Source organism: Lynx rufus, unplaced genomic scaffold, assembly GCF_022079265.1.
Source record: "Lynx rufus isolate CCGP_SWC_20201006 ecotype Redwood Valley unplaced genomic scaffold, mLynRuf1.p SCAF_8, whole genome shotgun sequence".
In the NCBI taxonomy this organism is placed as follows: Eukaryota; Metazoa; Chordata; class Mammalia; order Carnivora; family Felidae; genus Lynx; species Lynx rufus.
In genome coordinates, this window is record NW_025814896.1 from 13,740,563 (window position 1) to 13,756,411 (window position 15,849).

The 15,849-nt window shown below is 45.9% G+C and overlaps 1 non-coding gene across 1 annotated transcript; it reads right to left on the reverse strand.

Moving 5' to 3' along the window:
• Window positions 1–2,647: 2,647 nt before the first annotated feature.
• TRNAG-CCC (transfer RNA glycine (anticodon CCC)) lies at window positions 2,648–2,720 on the reverse strand. The gene has a single exon. It is a non-coding gene; the product is annotated as a tRNA-Gly (tRNA).
• Between the last annotated feature and the right edge of the window lie 13,129 nt (window positions 2,721–15,849).

A 15,849-nucleotide genomic window follows, 5' to 3' on the forward strand; every position in this document is an offset into this window, starting at 1 on the left:
TAAATTTTTGTACACGAATGATGGTGTACTAATGTGCCCTGCTTTGCCCGTAACTTTTTTCACTTCCGGCAGGTATCTGGAACATCTTTTCACATTGGGACGTGTTGAGCGTCTTCATTATTTTGTTGTCTGCATGGCATCCATCATAGAATCTCGGGGCTTTTTTTTTTTTTAATATTTATTTATTTTTGACGGGGCGCCTGGGTGGCACAGTCGGTTAAGCGTCCGACTTCAGCCAGGTCACGATCTCATGGTCCGTGAGTTCGAGCCCCGCGTCGGGCTCTGGGCCGATGGCTTGGAGCCTGGAGCCTGTTTCCGATTCTGTGTCTCCCTCTCTCTCTGCCCCTCCCCCGTTCATGCTCTGTCTCTCTCTGTCCCAAATAAATAAATAAACGTTGAAAAAAAAAATTTTTTTTTTAAAAAATATTTATTTATTTTTGAGAGACCACAAGTGGGGGAGGGGCAGAGGGGGGGAGGCAGACAGAGGATCCCAAGCGGCCTCCATGCTGACAGCAGCAAGCCCGATGTGGGGCTCGAACCCATGAACCGCTGAGATCATGACCTGAGCCAAAGTCGGACACTCAACCGACCGAGCCCCCCGGGAGCCCCAAATCTCAGGGCTTTGAAAGGTTGGCTGACCCCAGCCCTGGAATTACAGTTTCCTTCTCTTTTTATTATTTTTTTAATGAAGTTAGGTTTTAAAGTGATGACAGTGAGCTTATTTCATGGATAAACCTTCTTCCAATTATTTAGTAATTATAGAGTAGAAACATTGGAGGAATGGATGTGTTGAGGCATGAAAACAGTATCTATGCCAGGGGTAAATAAATGTGTCAGCCAAGTGAAGATCCTGGCGTTAAAAAAAAAAAATTTTTTTTTAAACCACCCTCTGGCTATTATCAATCAACTGGATTGCAGAGTCTGTTAAGGAGAAGCCACCACACACATCAATTATGATGCCTGCCCCACCCACAGGTCTGTCTAAAGGAAGGGCAGAAGTCACTGTCTTTGGTACCCTGTATTTGGCCACTTCTGCTCACAACACAGCTGACTAGATCACATTTGGGCATCAGCCCCAACAGCAGCCACATACATGGGCTGCCTAGTGATTTCTGAGGTGGCTGGGCACAGATATATTGAGCCAAACAGGAAACAGGTTGACTTGTCTGATTTCCATTTGTATGACTTTGAATCAGACAACTACAGAGTGGGGGCGCCTGGCTGGCTCAGTGACTCTTGATCTCGGGGTCGTGAGTTCGAGCCCTACGTTGAGTGTAGAGATTGCTTAAATAAGTAAATAACTAAATAAATACACTTAAAAAAAAGGGGGGGGGGGAAACTCTGGAGTGAATCAACTAGTTAATAAAAGGATTTGCGCCTGAAGGGATAAAGAACAGAGAAACAGCATGTCCTAGAGTGGACACAAAGAACAGAAACAGAATATCCAGAGCTGGGAGGCAGAGAGAAGATACTAGAAAAGAAAAGTGAAGGCAGGTCACCCCCAGCAGTACAGCAGACTCAGAGAAGTTGAAACACCCCGCCCGCCCCCGACAAAGACATCTGACAATTCTGGGTAAAAGATAACATTCTTTCAAACGAAAAACTGAGTTCCCAAGAAAGTCAGGGGAATCCCCTCGTGCCAAAAAACAAAAATGGAACCGAAAACTAGACCAGTAAGTGCAAACTGACACTGTGAATGCCAGAAGAGGGAGGCGTCGTGGGTCTTGGGTTGAGATGCAAAAGTAAGGACAGGAAATGAGGCCCTGGGCTCCTACGATCCAAAATTACAGCACACAGAGAGAGTCCTCCTTGAGCTAGCAATCAGCAGACAAGCAAAGATGCGATTAGACCCCAAGCAGACAGGGTACGAGGATAAGAACCATGGAAGAGATAGGATGTAACATAGTGGCGTATAAAGACACACAAAAAAGGAACCAAAATAGGAGAGAAGAACAAGATATTTCATAAATGTAAAGACAAGCAAGTTTGACCAAGAACCAAGCAGGGCAGAGAAGGAGAAGCTGGTAGGTGGCGGGAAGGAAAACAAGATGGCCTGTGGAGACCCAAACACAGAGAGAGTAACTGAACTCGGTGAAGGACAGAGCCCTAACTTTGCTAGAGGTATCGTGGAGTGCTGCGACCATGTGGCCAAGGCCAGCAGAACTCTGTGGGTGTTGTGAGGCCTTCATTCACTCTTCTTTCCAAATAGTTATTAAGTGCTGTATTTATTTCCTGTTGCCGCTATAGCAAATTGCCATATAGTGGCTTAAAGCAACACAAATTTATTATCTTCTAGTTTCAGATGTCAAAAACCTGGAATGGGTCTTAAAGGGCTAAAATCAGAGACTGCATTCCTTCTGGAGGCTCTAGGGAGGAATCTGTCTCCTTGCCTTTCCAACTTCTAGAGACTGCCCACATTCCTTGGCTCAAGGCCCCCTTCTATCGTCACTCCCACCTCTGCTTCTGTTGTCACATCTTCTCTTGACTCTGACACTCCTGCTTCCCTCTTATAAAGACCCTTATGGTTACATTGGGCCCACTCAGATAACTCCAGATAATCTTTCCATTTCAAAATCCTTAACCACATTTGCAAAGTCCTTTCTTCCTTTTTTTTTTTTTTAAGTTTTATCTGTTTGCGTAATCTCTACACCCCACGTGGGGCTCGAACCCAGGACCCTGAGATCGGGAGTCACATGCTCTTCCGACTGAGCCAGCCAGGTGCCCTTTGACCATGTAAGGTAACACACCCACAGGCACTTATTCCAGGATGGGAAATGGAAGGGTGAGCCACAGAGACCTGCTCCCACAAAGCTAGAGTTCCAAGGGATGGGGAGACAGCAAAGAAGGATGGATAGTCCCGAAGTGAACACAAAAGTAAGAAAATAGGTACATCAAGTGATCAACGCTATGAAAGAAATAATTCCAAGGTAATAGAACAGAGATTGGGGGCTGAGGAGGCTACCTTAGGATGTCAGGTCAGGCTCCTGAAAGGAGATGACATTTGAGGTGACACAGGCGTGGTGACAAGAAAGGAGCCCTCGGGGCGCCTGGGTGGCGCAGTCGGTTAAGCATCCGACTTCAGCCAGGTCACGATCTCACGTTCCGTGAGTTCGAGCCCCGCGTCAGGCTCTGGGCTGATGGCTCAGAGCCTGGAGCCTGTTTCCAATTCTGTGTCTCCCTCTCTCTCTGCCCCTCGCCCGTTCATGCTCTGTCTCTCTCTGTCCCAAAAATAAATAAAAACGTTGAAAAAAAAATTTAAAAAAAAAGAAAGGAGCCCTCAAAATATCTGAGGAAAGGGCATTGCTGGTAGAGGGCACATAGGGGTGCATCCCGGGAGGAGCAGGATGGCAGCATGGCCGAGTGGGTGACAAGAGATGATCCAGCAATCTGCTCTTGCTGGCTTTCTGCAAGGATCATGGAGAAAAAAAAAAAAGATTATGCCCCAGGGAAGCCCACCCTTGCCTGAAGTAGCTTGATCTATTGCAACCAAAAGCTCTAAGCTGATATAGGACACAAAATATTATAAGACATGATGTGATGTGGTGCAGGTGCTTTAGAACACAATCTAGCTCCCAAAAAGGTTAAACCTAGAGCGACCTCATGACTCAGCAACTCCACTCCTAGGTAGATCCCCAAAAGAAATGAAAACGTATGTCTATACAAAAACTTGCACATGACTGTCCACAGCAGCACCCTTCGTGAGAGCCCCAAAGCATAAAACAACCCCAAACGCCCGTCGACTGATGAACGGGCACACAAAATGTCGTGTATCCGTTAGTGGAACATCGTCTGGTCCCACGAAGGAACCAAGTACTGATACGTGCTTCGTGGGTGAATCTTGAAACTTTAGGCTGAGTGAAAGACGCGACTCACCAAAGGCCACATATTGTAGGAATCGATTTACATGAAATGTGCGGACAGGCAAAACCATACAGACAGAAGATAGTTTCGTGGTTACCGAGGGATGGGGGGGAGCAAGACAGGAAGACTGATTGATGGCTGATGGGTATAGGGTTTCCTTTGGGGGTGATGAAATGTTGTAACATTGATTATAGTGATGGTAGTGGATATGAATCCACTAAAAACCATTGTACCCTTGTTAATTTTCTTAATATATTTTTATATGAATTGTACACTTTATTTTTTTTAATTTTTTTTAATGTTTATTTATTTTTGAGACAGAGAGAGACAGAGCATGAACGGGGGAGGGTCAGAGAGAGAGGGAGACACAGAATCTGAAGCAGGCTCCAAGCTCTGAGCTGTCAGCACAGAGCCCGACGCGGGGCTCGAACCCACGGACCGCGAGATCATGACCTGAGCCGAAGTCGGACGTTCAACCGACTGAGCCACCCAGGCGCCCCTGAATTGTACACTTTAAATGGGTGAATTTATGGTATAGAAACTATATCTTCATAAAAGCGAATTTTTTCTTTTTACGATTTTAGTTTTAAGTAATCTCTACACCCAACAGGGGGCTCCAATTCACAACCCCGAGATCAAGACTCACATGTTCCACCAACTGAGCCAGCCAGGCGCCCTTTATACCATATGTTTTCTTCTTTTCTTTTTCTCTTTTCTTTCTTTCCTTCCTTCTTTCTTCTTTCTTTCTTTCTTTCTTCCTTTCTTTTCTTTCTTTCTTTCTTTCTTTCTTTCTTTCTTCTTTCTTTCTTTCCTTCCTTCTTCCTTCCTTTCTTTTCTTTCTTTCTTTCTTTCTTTCTTTCTTTCTTTCTTTCTTTCTTCTTTCTTTCTCAAGTTTATTTATTTATTTTGAGGGAAAGACCGAAGGCAGAGCAGGGGAGAGAGGATCCCAAGCAGGCTCCTCACCGACAGCGTGAAGCCAGACATGGGGCTCGAAATCATGAACCACGAGATGGTGACCTGAGCCAAAATCAAGAGTCAGATGCTTAACTGACTGAGCCACCCAGGTGCCCCTAACATGTGTTTTAAAAATCAGCTTTTATTGATGGGGCACCTGACTGGCTTAGTTTGCAGAGCGTGTGACCCTCTTGATCTCAGGGTCATAAGTTGGAGCCCCACGTTGGGTATAGAGATTACCAAAAAAAAAAAAAAAAAAAGTAAATACATAAATAAAATTAATAAGACATATGTCATGAGATACAGTCGCTGCCCTCAAGGAACTGAAAGTTTAGTTAAGGACAAAAATGATCAAATGTCAATTGCCCTGGCACACCTCGGTGGCTCAGTTAGTTAAGTGCCCAGCTCAGGTCAGGACCTCACAGTTTGTGAGATCGCGAACCCTGAGCCCTGTGTTGGGCTCCTCACCGACGGCGTGGAGCGTGCTTGGTATCCTCTCTCTGCCCCTCTCCTGCTCACACACTCTCTTTCTCTCTCTCTCAAAATAAATAAATAAACATAAAGAAAAAAAAAATGTTAACTGCCCCATACAGGCAAGTCACCCAGATGATAACTACACGAGCGGAATGACAATGATCACGTTAGGACACATATCTTGAGTTTCACTGTGTTCCAGACCCTGCCCCAGATACCTGCGGCTGTAGCTTCTAGTATCAAAGCTCATGGTCCAAAGGACTTGATAAATTCCCAAATGAGTCGTCCTGGTGTCCTGGGGGAAATTATCTTCTCCATTCTGGGCCTCAATTTCCCCATTTCTAAAATGAGCTGTCTGAATTCAGTGTTTTCCCCACAGGTGGGTAAGATGATTTTTGGTCAAATATTTAGACGACTCTACACAACACTGTGAGAAAATCGCCCCTTTTTCAGATATCTTCCAATTCTACCTTTAGTAGGAAGTCTCAGTATGGTGCAATTTCCTTTTTGAACAAAGGACAAGCCATCAGAAATCCTAAAGTTTCTAGCCAGAATGTAATCTTGTTAAGTTACTTCACGGTCTTGACCCCTACCTTCCATTAATGTCAAGGGACTCAGGTTTTCTGCTTACAAATTTATTTTATTTTACTTTATTATAAATTTTAAAAAATGTTTTACCGTTTATTCATTTTTGGAGGCAGAGAGAGAGTGCGAGTGGGGGAGGGGCAAAGAGAGAGGGAGACACAGAATCCGAAGCAGGTTCCAGGTTCCGTGCTGACAGCACGGAGCCTGACGCGGGGCTCCAACTCAGGAACTATGAAATCAGGACCTAAGCCAAAGTCGAACACTTAACCGACTGAGCCGTCCAGGAGCGCCTGTAAATTTTTTTTTTTTAACATTTATTTATTTTTGAGAGAGAGAGACACAGAGCATGAATTGGGGAGGGGCAGTGAGAGAGGGAGACACAGCAGTCTTGGATGATTAAGTCGGATGCTTAGCGGACTGAGCCACCCAGGTGCCCCTTCTGCTTACATACTGATATAATGTTTCCTTTTGAAATAAAGCTTATACAACCAAAAATAAGTGAGTTGATTTCAAGAAATCTACTAACTAAATAAATGATGTAGGTGGTACGAGAATATGGCAAAAATCCTAAAGATGGACCGAGAAAGTTAATCCACTATGCCCATTTCACAGGCAGGAAAGCTAAGACCTGATACAGCCAAAATGATTCCAGAGTTATTTTGCTGGCTCTGACTCGCTCAAGCGGCCACCACCAGGAGATCGCGGAGGATGCCTGGGCTTTCAAAGTGTGTTACACAGTCACGAACCCCTGGAGGTTCCGTTCCGGCGGGTCTGGGGTTCAGATATGCAAGTCCCAAATCCCCGAGTGATTCTACTGCACGTTCCTGTCCCCACTGTACAAGAGTCACTCATCCAACAATATTTATCAAGTGACTCCCACTTACCGGGAGCTCTGCTAACCCCTGGGACTGTTAACAGTGAGCCTCAGAGACCAGCACTTTCTGCCATTGGGGAGTTTGTAAACCAGTGAGGGGGGAAGGGGCAGAGGACTAAAGTTAAACACAAAAGCAAGATAATTACAGATCGTGATCAGTGCTATAAAAGAAATAGCTGATTACGATAGGCCAGAGAGCAACCACAGAAACGCCTCTTTAGTTTGTTTTCATTGTGTTTATCTTTTCACTTTGAATAGATAATACATTAATGAAGTTCGAAATTCAAAGCTACAAGGGACAGGGTGAAAATCTCCTTCCTCCTGTGCTCCCCAAGATGCCAAGTTTCTGTCCCTAGAGGCAACCAGGGTTACCTGTTTCACTAATGGCTTGGTGTAAGCAGAACCTGGAAGCCTCTGGTGCAGCTGGAGTGTGATGGGTCGAGCAGAAGTAAGCGTTAATGGCAGGCAGGGAGGCAGGGGCATGCGGGCTCTTGCCAGTCGTAAGAGAAGTTTGCAATTAATTGTGATCGCAATAGCCACTGGATGTGTTTTCGGCAGAATGACATGATCTGACTCGTGTGTCAAAGACCATTTGCGTGATGCGGGGGCAGGAGTGGGAGAGGACCAGGTAGGCAGTGTGGCAGGTCAGAGGGGACGTGTGTGTGGGCTAGGACGGTTGCAGGAGGAAAGGACGGGTGGGGGTACAGACTGAAGCTAGAACAGAGGAACCTTCAAGACGGATTAGACGAGGGGAACAAGGGAAAGCAGAGGTTTGAGCCCCTGGGAAGACGGGGCTGTCAGGTTTTGTGGGTGTCATAATGTCTGTAATTGACTTTAAAATACTTCAATGTGGGGCACCTGGCTGGCTCAGTCAGCAGGGTAAGCAACTCTTGATCTTGGGGTCATGTTCGAGCCCCATGTTGGGCACAGAGTGTACCTAAAAAACAGTTGAATAGGAGTCACTGAGTGGCTCAGTTGGTTGAGCATCTGACTTCAGCTCAGGTCATGATCTCGTAGTTCGTGAGTTCAAGCCCCGTGTTGGGATCTGTGCTGACAGCTCAGAGCCTGGAGCCTGCTTCGGATTCTTTGTCTCCCTCTCTCTCTCTGCCCCTCCCCCACTGACTCTCTCTCTCTCTCTCTCTCTCTCTCTCAAAAATAAAAACAAACATTAAAAAATAATAATAACTGGGGCGCCTGGGTGGCGCAGTCGGTTAAGCGTCCGACTTCAGCCAGGTCACGATCTCGCGGTCCGGGAGTTCGAGCCCCGCGTCGGGCTCTGGGCTGATGGCTCAGAGCCTGGAGCCTGTTTCCGATTCCGTGTCTCCCTCTCTCTCTGCCCCTCCCCCGTTCATGCTCTGTCTCTCTCTGTCCCACAAATAAATAAACGTTGAAAAAAAATTAAAAAAAATAATAATAATAACTGGGGTGCCTGGGTGGCTGAGTCCTTTGGCTCAGGTCATGGTCTCATGGTTCATGGGTTCCAGCCCCGCATAGGACTCTACTCACAGCTTAGAGCCTGGAGCCTGCTTCAGATTCTGTGTCTCCCTTTCTCTCTCTCCCTCCCCTGCTCACACTCCATCTCTCTGTCTCTCTCAAAAGCAAACAATAAAACGTCAAAAATTTTTTTGAAAAATTAATAAATAATAACAATAATAATTAAATAAATACTTCAATATAATCAGTCTGTCCTATAAATGCCAGCTTATGCCAGTGATTCTCAAAGTGTAGGCCACGGAGGAGCACCATAAGCATCACCTAGAACAGGTTAGAAATGCAGATTCCTTTTTTTTTTTTTTAATGTTTATTTTTGAGAGACAGAGACAGAGCATGAGTGGGGAAGGGAAAGAGAGAGAGAGAGAGAATGAGAGGAGGAGACACAGAATCTGATGCTGGCTCCAGGCTCCAAGTTGTTAGCACAGAGCCCGACACGGGGCTCGAACCCACAAACCGTGAGACCGTGACCTGAGCCGAAGTAGGACTCTCACCCGACTGAGCCACCCAGGCGCCCCAGTAATGCAGATTCTTGACCTCTCCCCAGAACGACTGAATCAGAAATTCTTTTTTTTTTAATAATTTTTTTCAGTTTTTTTATTTACCCATGTATTTATTTATTTTGAAAGTTTATTTAGTTGTTTTGAGAGGGAGAGAGAGAGAGAGAGAAAGCTCAAGCAGGGGAAAAACAGAGAGAGAGAGAGGGAGAGAGAGAATCCCGAGCAGGCTCCACGCTATCAGCCCGGAGTCTGATGCAGAGCTGGAACTCACTAATCACGAGATCATGTCCTGAGCCGAAACCAAGAGTCGGACACCTAACTGACTGAGCCACCCAGGCGCCCCTAAATCAGAACTTCTGGAGGTAGGGCCCAGCAGTCATGATTTAACTAGCTGTCCAAATGGTTCTGATGCATGTTCAAGCTTTAGAACCTTTGGTTTAAGCCATGGTTCTGGGGATGGTCAGCAAAATGATACGTACAACACAGGGATAATCAGCTGGCATCCTAACAGAAATGGCCACACTATCACACGAAAATAAAAGCGAGTCTCAGAGTGCTCTGGAGACAGGTAGGAGACAAAGGGAGTGCTTTCAGCAAAAGAAGCTTATCAGAGAAAGGAAAACAATGCTGTACGTGCCTGGAACAGCTCTTGTAGGTGTGGTTCCCCAAGCCCTGGGAAAAACAGGCCTTATCTTGAAAAGAGGAAGGATTGGATGCAAAGAAGTTTGTCACAAACAATAGCAGTTCAGGCCTTGTTGGAGAAAACGGAGTTGTGTGCAAAAATAATAAGGAAAAAAGTGGTGGTTTCTTTTGTTTTTTGTTTTGCTTTTTTTAAGCAGAGTTCTGACCAAAAAAAAAAAAAAAAAGGAAAAGAAAAAAACCATACTATGGGATTGGTGGGGGAGTGGAGTCCATTTTATTTTTTTTTTAATTTTTTTTTTCAACGTTTATTTATTTTTGGGACAGAGAGAGACAGAGCATGAACGGGGGAGGGGCAGAGAGAGAGGGAGACACAGAATCGGAAACAGGCTCTAGGCTCTGAGCCATCAGCCCAGAGCCCGACGCGGGGCTCGAACTCGCGGACCGCGAGATCGTGACCTGGCTGAAATCGGACGCTCAACCGACTGCGCCACCCAGGCGCCCCAAGTGGAGTCCATTTTAGAAACACAGAAGGCTAGGGACACCTGGGAGACTTAGTGAGTTCAGTGTCCCACTCTTGATTTTGGCTCAGATCATGATCTCATGGTTCGTGTGATTGAGCCCAGAGTCAGGCTCTGTGCTGACGGCACAGAGCCTGCTCGGGATTCTCTCTCTCTCCGGTTCTCTCTGCCCCTCTCCCACTTGTGTTCTCTCTCTCTCTCTCTCTCACTTTCTTTCAAAATAAATAAATAAACATTAAAAAAAAAAAAAAACACAGAAGGCTGATGAACTACCTAGATGCGGATGGAAATGGAGGCCAAAATTAGAGTCTGGGTTCACCAACAAAGAAGCAGATATGACCCAAAACAAGGTACTTCTCCTTTCAGTGATTTCAATATTTTCCCTTCCCAAAGGTTGGACTGTCACCTGTTAAAAATTGAAAACTTGGGGCACCTGGGTGGCTCAGTCGATTAAGTGTCTGACTTTGGCTCAGGTCACAATCTCAGGTTTCGGAGGCTAGAGCCCCACATGGGGCTCTGTGATGACAGCTCGGAGCCTGGAGCCTGCTTGGGATTCTGTGTGTCCCTCTCTCTGCCCCTCCCCCACTGGTGCTGTGTCTCTGTCTGTCAAAAATAAATAAACATTCAAAACATTTTTCTGAAATTTAAAAATCATTCTTTGGGGTGCCTGGGGGGCTCAGTCGGTTGAGCGTCCGACTTCGGCTCAGGTCATGATCTCACAGTCCGTGAGTTTGAGCCCTGCATCACGCTCTATGCTGACAGCTCAGAGCCTGGAGCCTGTTTCAGATTCTGTGTCTCCCTCTCTCTCTGCCCCTCCCCCGCTCATGCTCTCTCTCTGTCTCAAAAATAAACGTTAAAAAAAATTTTTTTAATAAAATAAAATAAGGGGGTCTCAGTCCATTGAGCGTCCGACTTTGGCTCAGGTCATGATCTCACAGTTCGTGAGTTCGAGCCCCCCGTCGGGCTCTGCGTTGATGGTGTGGAGCCCGCTTGGGATTCTCTCCTTCTCTCTGCCCCTCACCTGCTTGCGCTCTCTCCCTCTCTCTCTCAAAGCAAATAAACTTAAAAGCAAACAAACAAAAACCCCTGTTCAACATCCTCTCCAGACACACAGACAACACTGTATAGGACAGACACACGGGCACAAATGCGTACAAGTCAAACTGGGGAAATCTGAACAAGACTGTTTGGTGGTGGCTTGTATTAATGTCAGTAACCTGAATGTGATTTATACTACAGAGTTGTAGAAGGTTATCACTGGGGGGTGGGGGGCGGAATGGGCAAAGTGTACAAGGCATCTCCCTGTATGATCTCTCTCTTTTTTTAAGATATTTATTTGTTTATTTTTAATGTTTATTTTTGAGAGAGAGAGAGACAGAGTGTGAGTGGGGGAGGGGCAGAGAGCAAGAGAGAGAGACACACACACACACACACACACACACACACACAGAATCAGAAGCAGGCTCCAGGCTCGGAGCTGTCAGCACAGAGCCTGATGCGGGGCTCGAACTCACAAACGGTGAGATCATGACCTGGGCCAGAGTCAGACGCTCCACCGACTGAGCCACCCAGGCGCCCCTTACGATTTTTGTTTTTAAGTAATCTTTATCCACAACATGGGGCTCCAACTCACCACCCTGAGATCAAGAGTCATGTGCTCCTCTGACCAAGCCACCCAGGTGCCCCGCTCGGTATTATTTCTTACAACTGCATGTGAATCTGTAATTAACAAAAATTTCTATAAACAACAACAACAACGACTACAACAACAACAACAACAGAGTGGGCTGGATTTGACCTGTGGCTTGCAGTGCTAAACATTTGCAAAGTCTTGAGCAAACCAGAATGAGCTGAACATGTACCTTCACTTTCTGGAAAACCCTTCAGTCCCTGGGAAACGAGGATAGTTGATCACGCAACATATTAAGTGTTACTGTTATTACTAGTGTTAGTATTTTAACAAGAATCACACATCTGCAACATGTAAATGAACTCAGCCCTGCCAGCATCTTTCTTACTAACCCTGGTGGAAACAGCAAGGTCCCACCACATCCCGCGCCGTCAGAGGCAGCAGGTAGAAACAGCAAACAGAAGCTGCTGTCTTTAAATAAAAGGTCTGGCTGGGACTCTGAATAACTCATTTATTTAAATCTTTCTTTCCCACACATAACAATAGCCCCTATTTATTGAGCACCTGCCACAGATATAGTGCAGTAGGCAAAGCTATTTACACAGCTCATTTAATCCTTGACCAACTCAACAAGCTAAGTATTAGTTATTATCCCCAGTTTTTTAAATGTTTACTTATTTTGAGAGAGAGACAGAGACAGAGGGACAGAGAGAGAGAGAGACAGAGAGAGAGACAGAGACAGAGACTGAGCGGGGGAGGAGCAGAGAGAGAGAGAGATAGAATCCAAAGCAGGCTCCAGGCTCCGAGCTGTCAGCCCAGAGCCCGACGCGGGGCTCGAACTCACAAACCGTGAGATCATGACCTGAGCTGAAGTCGGACGCTTGACCGACTGAGCCACCCACACGCCCCTCAGTCTTTTTTATTACAAAGTAGGTTAGGATAGAATACACTAGAAGAGAAATGAGGAGAAAATACTGCATCACACATAGCAAAGGAAAGTATTCCGGAAACTGGCATTTCAGGAGCGTGTATACGTGTCTGCACACGTACCACCATGATATAAAGTGTATTTCTCACTGTGAATCGAGATCAAAAATGTTTGAAAGCTACTTTTTTTTACCCGAGTCAAATCTAGAATACAGATGTGTTCCATTTGACTCATACAATGTTTTACAAAGTCTAAATTAGTTGCCAGTATTTGAATATTGGTAGATTTTAAATAAGGATCTGAATTTCCGGCACTTTCTGGCTTCTTCCGAAACGTAAACGGTGAGGGTGTGGAAAAACAGGGTCTCCCTTCCTGCACGGCCAATATGAGGGGTGGGGGTGGGGTCTCCAGTTTACCGCTGTCCTTGCCAAGAGGCTGAGTGAGTTATAACCTATTGTCCTACACAAGCCAGCTCTCTATTCCTTGTATCCCTGGCTCCTGGTGTGCATTTGAGTTTGTCACTCCTGCCCAGAAACTGAACTCCGTCTGAGCCGGGATTATTCTGTTGTGTTGTGTTGCTTTGTTTTAAGTAAGCTCTAGGCCCAGTGTGGGACTTGAACTCATGATCTTGAGATTAAGAGTAGCATTCTCTACTGACTGAGCCTGACTTGATCCCAAACAGATAGCAGTACCCTAGAGTTTCAACAGAGTTTAGAAAGAAAGGGAGGGAAGGAGGGAGGGAGGGAGAGAAGGTGAAGGGGAGAGAGAGAGAGAAAAAAAAAAACCGACCTACCAAAGATTTTTTAGTCAGTCAGAGGAAACCAAAGAATTAGTATGGGTTCCTTTAGGGGTGCCTGGGCAGCTCAGTCGGTTAAGCATCCCACTCTTGACGTTAGTTCAGGTCCTTAAGTTCAAGCCCCACATTGGGCTCCACGCTGGGCATGAAACCTACTTAAAAAAAAAAAAAAAAGAAAGAAAGAAAGAATAGTATGGGTTCCTCCATCCTTCATTTCCAAACACAGAAAATACGGCAAGGCCATTTTCTTAAAACAAACAAACGGGGGCGCCTGGGTGGCGCAGTCGGTTAAGCGTCCGACTTCAGCCAGGTCACGATCTCTCGGTCCGTGAGTTCGAGCCCCGAGTCAGGCTCTGGGATGATGGCTCAGAGCCTGGAGCCTGTTTCCGATTCTGTGTCTCCCTCTCTCTCTGCCCCTCCCCCGTTCATGCTCTGTCTCTCTCTGTCCTAAAAATAAATAAACGTTGAAAAAAAAAATTTAAAAAAAAAAAAAAAAGACGTTTTTAATGAATCAAAATACGCAATCTTTGATTAGTATTTTTACTGAATTAATGCAAATGAGACACGATTTGGGGGAAGCTGCTGGTGCAAATAAGGGTGGTGAAAAACCTGATTGAACTTCCCCTCCAGAGTCAGTCGGCACTCTCCCTGCCTTGTCAACCGCCCTGAGATGAATATCTGATGTGCCAGGGGTAAATGAAAAGTCAGTTCGAGGTGACGTGAGCCTCAGTTCCTTGGGATTAGGTGTTTGTAACTGGGTGAGGGGGGAAAGGAGGATCAGGGACGCGCACACGCGGTCTTTCCAGGGCTAAGCGGGGTTTTGATCGGCCGGGTCAGTAAAGGCAAACTTTCTGTAAATAAACACACCGGGCTCTTTCAAGGCCCTGGACTCTGGATGCCACTCGAGGGTCTTACCAGGACTACGAACTTTCATGAGTACCTTTCGCAAGACTTCAAAAGCCAGACGCCCTGGCCCCTTGGTTCTTGTAACTGGCAATTAGTGTATACAAGGCCTCCTCTCCCAAAAAATGAAGGCCTCGTTTTGAACAAATAGCCCCCCAGGTTTAAAGGGGCCCCGAATAAAGGCTGTTTGGATTTTGAAGATCCACCGGGCGTCCTTGGAGAGATGTCTTTCTTCAGCACTAGTTTTCATGCAAGGAGTTTTGGTTCAACTTCGTTCAGGCAAAAAAAGGTCTAGAAGAGATTCTGGCTCGACCAGAATTCCCCAAAGCTGAGTCACTCACATAAGGCCTTTGGGATTTTTGCCACAGCCACAAACCACCTTGGTATTATTTACTTAATATTTTTTATTTAAATTGACTCGCCTTTTAATTTAAATTTCTTTAAAAAGGAAAGTGTGTATGATCTGCTTTTCTTCCTTAACTCAATTGTGGTTTCCTCTGGAAAGCTGAGATAATATCCAGGGAGCACTTGACTACAGGCTATTCAACGTGTGGCCCGCAGTAATGCAGACCTTCAGGCTCTAACTCAGAACTGACGAATCGGAAGCTGCATTTGATTTTATTCATTCATTCATTCATTCATTTTAATTTTAAAAATTTTATTTATTTAAAAAATGTATTTTTTTTAAATTTTTTTTTTCAACGTTTATTTATTTTTGGGACAGAGAGAGACAGAGCATGAACAGGGGAGGGGCAGAGAGAGAGGGAGACACAGAATCGGAAACAGGCTCCAGGCTCTGAGCCATCAGCCCAGAGCCTGACTCGGGGCTCGAACTCACGGACCGAGAGATCGTGACCTGGCTGAAGTCGGACGCTTAACCGACTGCGCCACCCAGGCGCCCCAAAATGTATTTTATTTTTGAGAGAGACAGAGACAGAGACAGAGACAGAGAGAGACAGAGTGGAAGCGGGGGAGGGACAGAGAGAGAGGGAGACACAGAATCCAAAGCAGGCGCCAGGATCCAAGCTGCCAACACAGAGCCCGATGTGGGGCTCGAACCCATGAACCATGAGATCGTTGCCTGAGCCGAAGTCAGACGCTTAACCAACTGAGCTACCCAGGCACCCCTATGTATTTATGTTAAATGTTTATTTGTTTATTTTGAAAGAGGGAGAGAGCACACGTGACCAGACGAGGGGCAGAGAGAGAGGGACAGAGAATCCCAAGCAGGCACCACACTGTCGATGCAAAGCCCAACTCAGGGCTTGATCCCCAAACCACGAGATCATGACCTGAGCTGAAATCAAGAGTTGGTTGCTTAATCAACTGAGCCACCCAGGTTTCCAGAATCTGCATTTTAAAAAGATCCACCCCCCCCCCCCCTCAGCCAGATAACTCAAAGGCACATGAGTCTTTGAGAAGCCCTGGCCTCAGGGACTAAGTTCAGAGAACAAGTCTTTTTTTTTTTTTTTTTTATGAAATTTATTGACAAATTGGTTTCCATACAACACCCAGTGCTCATCCCAAAAGGTGCCCTCCTCAATACCCATCACCCATCCTCCCCTCCCTCCCACCCCCCATCAACCCTCAGTTTGTTCTCAGTTTTTAACAGTCTCTTATGCTTTGGCTCTCTCCCACTCTAACCTCTCTTTTTTTTTTTTTCCTTCCCCTCCCCCATGGGTTCCCGTTAAGT